This window comes from Hypanus sabinus, chromosome 32 (genome assembly GCF_030144855.1).
Source record: "Hypanus sabinus isolate sHypSab1 chromosome 32, sHypSab1.hap1, whole genome shotgun sequence".
Lineage (NCBI taxonomy): Eukaryota > Metazoa > Chordata > Chondrichthyes > Myliobatiformes > Dasyatidae > Hypanus > Hypanus sabinus.
This window is the reverse complement of record NC_082737.1, coordinates 1,079,954-1,089,290: the sequence shown is the minus strand read 5'-3', so window position 1 is coordinate 1,089,290 and position 9,337 is coordinate 1,079,954. Positions and strand designations below refer to the sequence as shown.

The following is a 9,337-nucleotide window of genomic DNA, read 5'->3' as shown; positions in this document are numbered from 1 at the left end:
TTGCCTAATTTTAGATTTTATTATTGTGTAATTAATATTCGATATTTGAAATGTTGGTTAAGGGATTTGGATTTATCTCCTAGCCCTCATTGGGTAAATCTGGAAACTAAATCGGTACAAGGATTTTCATTGGGTTCTACTTTAGGGACTTCTCTTTCCTTTGCTCTTTCTAAATTGCATAAACGAATTGACAATCCGATTGTCAAACACACTTTACGTATATGGTTTCAATTGCGGAAATCTTTTGGGTTGAATTAATTTGTTTTAACTATTCCTATTGTATCCAATTTCTTTTTTCATCCTTCTATTATGGACCAGACAGATTGGTAGAACTCGTCCAGTGAAACAGACACCGTAGAAAGCGAAACAAATTAACTTTCACCCTCGGACCTGGGTCAAGAGTGTAAGTGTGCTAATCTCCAGCATGGAGATTGTGGAACTGTGAAAGATGAATTAGAATATGGAGCCTAAATCAGACTCTGTGCAGCGTGAAATACCGGCTGTTCATTAGGGTTTTTGACGCATCGGGGCAAGAAAGTGACATGGGCATTACCACAGAAATGAGAGGGTGTAATAACAATTGCCGTTCATTCCCAATCATTGCAAGTGGCTCAGTAGGAAGATGAGCTGCAGTTCCTCTCGTTTATGCTCTGCGTCACGATGCCAGTGGAGAAGGCCGGAGACAGAGAAGACAGTCCGATTGTCAGCCGAATAAACATTAAACAGGATCAAAAATGTGAAATGTACGCAAGTGCTCCAGAGACCGATCACCCAAACACGGTTGCTTTTGTTTCTGTCTAATGCAGAGGAGACATCGTTGTGAACACTGGAAGTGCAGTAGCCTAGGTCAGTGGGTATGTCACCAAATCGCTGCATCAATTCCGTAAATCAGAATCAAACAAAGTGAACACTTTCCGCTAACGTCTGCTAAAACTTCCACTTCCACGAGACCTATTCAATGCACCTGATATGGAGAAATGGTTACTGTGGCTGAATGCATGATGGGTTCATTCTGTGAACTTATGACAGGGAGTATTGATTTATCAATGGAAAGCCGCTATCAAAATTAACTCCGATTATCCATGCGCTGTGAACCTCTACGGGCTACTTGGCAATATTCCGCATCGATAGTGCAACATGTTCTCAATTCAAATTGAAAGGTACTGTGCTGTATTTTAAATAGATGCAAGTTTGAAGGGAATGCAGGAAACGAATCTCAGGTGAGATTTTTGGGGGGGGGGGGGCAGTAGATATATTTGTATATTACTCCTGGGACTGTATTCAAAAGCCGAACTACTGTACCGATACCGGGTGGGTGGGGTTTAGATGTTTGGCTCCTGTTCTAACGCCATTACTCCCGATCCTGTTCATACTACTTTTCAAGTCAGACACATTTTAGTGACTAGTCGCACCCGTAAGGGACTGAGGGGTTAGGGAAAGGCAGGGAACCGGATTGAGCCGGAGATGGAGGTCTGCAAACTTCTCATCGTCCCCGGAAGCTTCATCATCCTGTGGTCGGCAGATGTTTCCGAATTCCTTTACAACACCATTGCTCGACTGGATCAAAATGAATACAACGCTTCAGAATACATATTTGAATACTCAGACTTTCTGCTGCACAAACACGTTTATTTATGGGGTGACTCAGTCCAGGTTCATCAGCACAGCGAAATATCCGCTCACGCCAATTATTCAAGTAGTTAGTAAACAGAATATCGATGTTCGTCTCAGAGGCGGCCAGTCTTCATCCCGAAACCACAGAACCAGTGTTCATCAGAGAACGCAGCGGCAGTGAAACAGGTTGACATCCCGAGAATACACCACGGGACTAGGCACTTCGGCACCCAGAGCCTACGAACTCCACCTCCTACCAATTATTAAACTCAGCCTACCTTTTCTTTTTATTTTTTCACCATATTCCCGCTTTTGTCACCGACACCCCACTATCGGTAATGACAGGGCGGGGCTGGATCGGGGTTGGGGGGGGGGGGGGCATTCAAAACCAAATCGGCGGAAATGTAACTCATTCGTCACTGGAAACTTTCCGGTAAGAATGCAGCGAAAAGTCAACAGACTCAAAATAAACTCACAGTAAACCTTGCACTTGTCCTTCGCGTTAGATTAACGCGTTTGGAGAAATGCTTCACACTACAGAACTCGGGCACGTTATTCCCAGCTATACAGACTTCCACGGGAAACTCCAATGCCTACTCTTCCTCAGGGAAAGCATGTCAGCTCACTTCCTGATTTCTGATAAATTTCCATCCTAGCAAACTACTTGTTGAATCTCCTGCATTTCCTCCAGTATAATTGCATGGTTATTATTATTATTTATTTGCTAAATTTGATAAAACTTGACTTGTGGACATAAACAAGCACACTCAGTTGACAGGGACTTTCGGACTGTTCCAATGCTGTTTCGTATTGTGGCTTTCTGGAGACTTACAGAAGTGTTATCGCCTGGTTCAATTGTTTCATGTGACTGTGTAGTGACTTTGGAACAAAACCCGTTGTAGATGTTAAGGTAGGGTCAATATATACACAGTCCACGTTCGACAGTCTTTCAATTTTGTCTTTCAAGTCTGCATATTTCAGGCGTTTTTCATGGATTGAATACAGAATGTTGTGTGTGTTTGGAACGTGTTTGCATTAAGTAAGTTGTTCTTGCTTGTTTAACCTCTAATATTATATCCAGGTGCGTATTATCTATTGTCCTATCTGTAAAAATAGATCTGACTGTAAAACTGGATCAGCTCTGTATTTATAATAATATATTGTTCATAAGCTTGTGTTTTAACGCAAGATTTTATTGAATGCTGTTTGCCACTTGATTGTGCCTGTGCGCATAATCAGATTGAGTTAAACTGCTGCAGGATCCTGTAATGTGCTGGATTGTCACTGTTTCTGTTGGAATTTTCTGCACGTCTTCTTCAATTCATGGGTCTTTTGTTGGGTATTTTTGATATTGTTTTTGTGTTAACCTCTTGTTTCTGTACTGTCAGAACAAACCACTCTGTTTCTGTGACGTGGCCTTCCACTCTGTGCCAGGCGCTCCACGCTTCATTGTCACTTCCGCTCAGTTGGTGGGGAGGTCGTCCATGGAGGGTCACTCTCTCCCATTGGCTGAGTCAGTGGTCTCCTGTGTGGTGACGGTGGCAGCCCTTTTAGGACACGGGTCGTCTTCCACACCCTCTCTGTCCCGTTTGAGTTCAGGGACCCACTTCTTCACCATGCTGAAAGGAGGAGCACCCTCCCCTAGCGTTGCCACCATGTCCTCGTGGACCTCCTTGGCTGATAAGCCCTTGAGGCCCAGGTAGCGGATGACTGCACGAAGGCCGATGTTGTCCATTTTCTCAGACAGTGCTTACTTGCAGTTTTCAGTTTTCTGAAACAGAAATAAAACAAAAGTTATTAACTTCAAGCTTTCTGCACAACCAAAGAGTTGAACTGCACGTGCATGTAATGAGCTGTATATCTCATCTGCTGCTACCTTGGGCCACGAGCTTTATCAATCACCCCTCGTAATCTCCTCACATTTCTGGTTTGCACCTTACTTCAGGTTCAGTGATGTGCACTTCCGACAGGAATAGCAGATGCCCTCACTGAGTGCTGTTTTTACTGATGAAAATATACCCTTAGAAGGTTGACTGTGAGTGGACGGAGGGAATGGAACTCCCCCCAAACGCCTGCCAGAGTGAATGAGTGCAACTCCCTCACCATCTTCTTCCCTCTACTCTCCTCCTTCCGACCCATCACTCATTGCCCTCTCACTCATCCCCACATAATCCTCTAACCCTCATTCCTCCATTCTCTCTTACTCCCTCCCTACTCTCCCTCCCCTTTCCTCTCTCACCCTCAACTCCCCCTCACTCACCTCACCCCACCCTCTGCCACTCACACTTCTCTTCTCCCCTTGCTGCCTACACCCAAGGCAGAGTCTCTCTCTGCGAACATTCCAGTGTACCACCCCTCCCTTTCAACGTGATGCTGACACAGACAGAATGGCTGACAAGACAAATATTCTTAGTGCAGACATTGGAACTTGCAGACATTCCGAGCAGGGTGAAGCAGAATGGGGAGAGAGAGAGACAAGTGTACAAAGAGAGGACATCTGGTTTGCAGAGGCAGACTGCGGGTTGGTGCAGACAGAGAGCAAGACTAGGGAGGGACTTGGGAGAGAGGCACTGCTGGAGAGAAAGTGGTGGGGAAACCCCAAAGAGTTTCGTCTCAGTCCACGAACTATTCCCACAGCCTCGTGTCAGCCCCAAACTAGTTCCAGAGTCTCCTGTCAGTCCCCAAACTAATCCCAGACTCTCGTGTCAGTCCCCAAAGTGGTACCACATTCTTGTCTCAGTCCCCAAACTACTCTCACAACCACATGTCAGTCCCCAAACTAATCACACAGTCTCACATCAGTGCCCAAACTATTCCCACAGCCACGTCAGCCCCAACCTAATCCCAGAGTCTCCTGTCAGTACCCAAACTAATACGACAGTCTTGTGTCAGTTCCCAAACTAATACGACAGTCTCGTGACTGTCCCCAAAGTGATACCACATTCCCATCTCAGTCCCCAAACTAATTCCATGGTCTCATGTCAGTGCCCAAACTAATCCCACAGCTTTGTGTCAGTCCTCAAAATAATCCCACAGTCCATTGTCCGTACCAAAACTACTCCCACAGTTTCATGTGCATCACGAAACTAGACTCACACTCACGTATCATTCCCCAAACTCATCCAACATTTTCCTGTCAGTCCCCAAACTGATTCGTCAGTCTCATGTCTGTCCCCAAACTTTCTCACACTCACGTGTAAGTTCCCAAACTAATCCCACCGTCTCGACTCCGTACGCAAACAGATCTCACAGTCTCATATCTGTCCCCATCGAATTCCCAGACTCTCGCGGCAGTCCCCAAAGTGATACCACATTCTCGTCTCTGCCCCCAAACTACTCCCACAGCCTCGTGTCAGTCCCCCAACTAAACCCAGTCCATTGTGTCAGTCCCCAAACAAATCCCACACTCTCCAGTCAGTCCTCAAACTAATCACACAGTCTCGTGTCTGTTCCCAAAGTGATAACACAATCTCGTCTCAGTCACCGAAGTACTCCCACAGCCTCGTGTCAGTCCCCAGACTGATCCTGCAGTATCGTTTCAATCCCCAAACTGATACGACATTCTCGTCTCAGTCCCCAAACTGATCTCAGTCATGTGTCAGACCCTACAGTATTCCCAGACTATTGTGTCAGTCCCCAAACTAATCCGTCACTCTCTTGTCTGTCTCCAAACTACTCCCTCAGCTTCGTGTCAGTCCCAAAACTAAACTCAGTCTCGTGAAAATCACCTGATCACAGAGTCTCGTATCAGTCCACAAACTAATCCATCAGTCTCGTGTCTGTCCCCAAACAACTCCCACAGTTTTGTGTCAGTCCCCAAACAACTCGCAGTCACGAGTCAGACCCCATAGTATTCCCAGACTCTCGTGTCAATCCCCAAACTAATCCGTCACTCTCTTGTCTGTCCCCAAACTACTCCCACAGTCTCTTGTCATTCCCCAAACAAGACCCACAGTCATGTGTCAGTCCCCAAACGAATCCCACAGTCTCATGTCTGTCCTCAAATTAATCCAACATTCCATTGTCTGTCCCTAAACTACACCCGTGTGCGTCACAAAACTAATCTCACTCTCGTGTCAGTACCCAAACCAATCCCACAGTGTTGCGTCAGAGCTCAAACTAGTCCCACACTCTCGTGTCAGTCCCTAATCTAATCGCACAATCTCCAGTCAGACCTCAAACTAATCCCAGTCTTGTGTCTTTCTCCACAGAATTCCCAGACTCTGGTTGCAGTCTGCAAGTTAATCCAATAGTCTCCTGTCTGACCCCAAACTGATCTCACAGTCTCGTGTCCATCAGGAAACTATTCTCACACTCTCGTGTGAGTCCCCAAACTAATCCCACAGTCTCGTGTAAGACCTCAAAATAATCCCACAGTCCATTGCCCATCGCGAAACTACTCCCACAGTCTTGTGACAGTCCCCAAACTAACCCCACATTTTCCTGTCACTCTCCAAACAAATCCCACAGCCTCGTGTCAGTCCTCAAAATAATCCCACAGTCCATTGTCCATTCCAAAACTACTCCCACAGTTTCATGTGCATCACGAAACTAGTCTCACACTCTCGTGTAAGTCCCCAAACTAATCCAACATTTTCCTGTCAGTCCCCAAACTAATCCGTCACTCTCTTGTCTGTCCCCAAACATCTCCCACAGTCTCGTGTCATTCCCCAAACAATTCCCACAGTCATGTCAGTCCCCAAACAAATCCCACAGTCTCGTGTCAGTCCTCAAATTAATCCAACATTCCGTTGTCTGACCCTAAACTACACCCGCAGTCTCGTGTGCGTCACAAAACTAATCACACACTCTCTTGTCAGTCCCCAAACCAAACCCACAGTGTTGTGTCAGAGCTCAAACTAGTCCCACACTCTCGTGTCAGTCCCTAATCTAATCGCACAATCTCCAGTCAGACCTCACACTAGTCCCACACTCTCATGTCAGTCCCTAATCTAATCGCACAATCTCCAGTCAGACCTCACACTAGCCCCACACTCTCGTGTCAGTCCCTAATCTAATCGCACAATCTCCAGTCAGACCTCAAACTAGTCCCACACTCTCATGTCAGTCCCTAATCTAATCGCACAATCTCCAGTCAGACCTCAAACTAATCCCACACTCTCGTGTCTTTCTCCACAGAATTCCCAGACTCTGGTTGCAGTCTGCAAGTTAATCCAATAGTCTCCTGTCTGACCCCAAACTGATCTCACAGTCTCGTGTCCATCAGGAAACTATTCTCACACTCTCGTGTAAGTCCCCAAACTAATCCCACAGTCTCGTGTAAGACCTCAAAATAATCCCACAGTCCATTGCCCATCCCGAAACTACTCCCACACTCTCGTGTAAGACCCCAAACTAATCCAACATTTTCCTGTCAGTCCCCAAACTGATTCGTCAGTCTCGTGTCTGTCCCCAAACTTTCTCACACTCAAGTGTACGTCCCCAAACTAATCTCACAGTCTCTATCTGTCCCCATCGAATTCCCAGACTCTCGCGGCAGTCCCCAAAGTGATACCACATTCTCGTCTCTGCCCCCAAACTACTCCCACAGCCTCGTGTCAGTCCCCCAACTAAACCCAGTCCATTGTGTCAGTCCCCAAACAAATCCCACAGTCTCCAGTCAGTCCTCAAACTAATCACACAGTCTCGTGTCAGTCTTCAAATTAATCCCACAGTCCATTGTCTGTCCCGAAACTACTCCCACAGTCTCATGTGCGTCACAAAACTAATCTCATACTCTCGTGTCAGTCACCAAACTAATCCAACATTTTCCTGTCAGTCCCGAAACAAATTCCACATTCTCGTGTCATTCCCCAAACGGATCCCACAGTCTGTGTCAGTCCCTAAACTAATTCCACAGTCTCGTGTCTGTCCCAAAACTAATTGCACAATCTCCAGTCAGTCTTCAAACTAATCTGTCAGTCTCGTGTCTGTTCCCAAAGTGATAGCACAATCTAGTCTCAGTCACCAAACTACTCCCACAGCCTCGAGTCAGTCCCCAGACTGATCCCTCAGTCTCACGTCAGTGCCCAAACTAATCCCACAACCTCGTGTCAGTCCCCAGACTGATCTCTCAGTTTCACGTCAGTGCCCAAACTACTCCCACAGCCTCGTGTCAGTCCCCAGACTGATCTCTCAGTCTCACGTCAGTGCCAAAACTACTCCCACAACCTCGTGTCAGTCCCCAGACTGATCTCTCAGTCTCACGTCAGTGCCAAAACTACTCCCACAGCCTCGTGTCAGTCCCCAGACTGATCTCTCAGTCTCCTGTCAGTGCCAAAACTACTCCCACATCCTCGTGTCAGTCCTCAAAATAATCACACAGTCCATTGTCCGTACCAAAACTACTCCCACAGTTTCATGTGCATCACGAAACTAGACTCACACTCACGTTTCACTCCCCAAACTCATCCAACATTTTCCTCTCAGTCCCCAAACCAAACCCACAGTGTCATGTCAGAGCTCAAACTAGTCCCACACTCTCGTGTCAGTCCCTAATCTAATCGCACAATCTCCAGTCAGTCCTCAAACTAATCCCACAGTCTCGTGTCTTTCTTCACAGAATTCCCAGACTCTAGTTGCAGTCTGCAAGTTAATCCGATAGTCTCGTGTCTGACCCCAAACTGATCTCACAGTCTCATGTCCATCATGAAACTAATCACACACTCTCGTTTCAGTCCCCAAACTGATCCTGCAGTATCGTTTCAATCCCCAAACTGATACGACATTCTCGTCTCAGTCCCCAAACTAATCTCAGTCATGTGTCAGACCCTACAGTATTCCCAGACTATTGTGTCAGTCCCCAAACTAATCCGTCACTCTCGTCTGTCTCCAAACTACTCCCTCAGCTTCCCGTCAGTCCCAAAACTAAACTCAGTCTCGTGAAAATCACCTAACTGATCACAGAGTCTCGTATCAGTCCACAAACTAATCCATCAGTCTCGTGTCTGTCCCCAAACAACTCCCACAGTTTTGTGTCAGTCCCCAAACTCTCACAGTCACGTGTCAGACCCTATGGCATTCTCAGACTCTCGTGTCAATCCCCAAACTAATCCGTCACTCTCTTGTCTGTCCCCAAACAACTCCCACAGTCTCGTGTCATTCCCCAAACGGATCCCACAGTCTGAGTCAGTCCCTAAACTAATACCACAGTCTCGTGTCTGTCCCTAAACTAATTGCACAATCTCCAGTCAGTCTTCAAACTAATCTGTCAGTCTCGTGTCTGTTCCCAAAGTGAGAGCACAATCTCGTCTCAGTCACCAAACTACTCCCACAGCCTCGAGTCAGTCCCCAGACTGATCTCTCAGTCTCACATCAGTGCCCAAACTACTCCCACAGCCTCGTGTCAGACCCCAAACTAATCCCTCAGTCTCCTGTCAGTCCCCAAACTAATCTCACTTTCTTGTGCCATTCCCCAAACTAGTCCCATATTTTCCTGTCAGTCCCCAAAAAAATCCCATATAATCGTATCTGTACCCAAACTGATCCGTCAGTCTTGTGTCACTTCCAAAACTAAACTCAACATCTCGTGTCTGTCCCCAAACTACTCCCACAGTCTCTTGTCTGTCCCCAAACTACTCTCTCAGCTTCGTTTCAGTCCCAAATCTAAACTCAAGAGTCTCGTGAAAATCACCTAACTGATCCCAGAGTCTCGTGTCAGTCCGCAAACTGATCACACAGGCTCGTGTCAGTCCCCAAACTAATCCCTCAGTCTCATGTCAAT

At 46.7% G+C, this 9,337-nt stretch overlaps 1 long non-coding RNA gene across 1 annotated transcript in view; it reads right to left on the bottom strand.

Annotated features, from left to right (window-relative positions):
* Nucleotides 1–1,237: 1,237 nt before the first annotated feature.
* Nucleotides 1,238–9,337, bottom strand: part of LOC132384398 (uncharacterized) — a 73,724-nt gene continuing 65,624 nt past the window's right edge. Inside the window, exon 3 of the long non-coding RNA XR_009508868.1 lies at nucleotides 1,238–3,385. This is a non-coding gene — a long non-coding RNA (uncharacterized LOC132384398). The remainder of the gene's footprint in view (nucleotides 3,386–9,337) is intronic.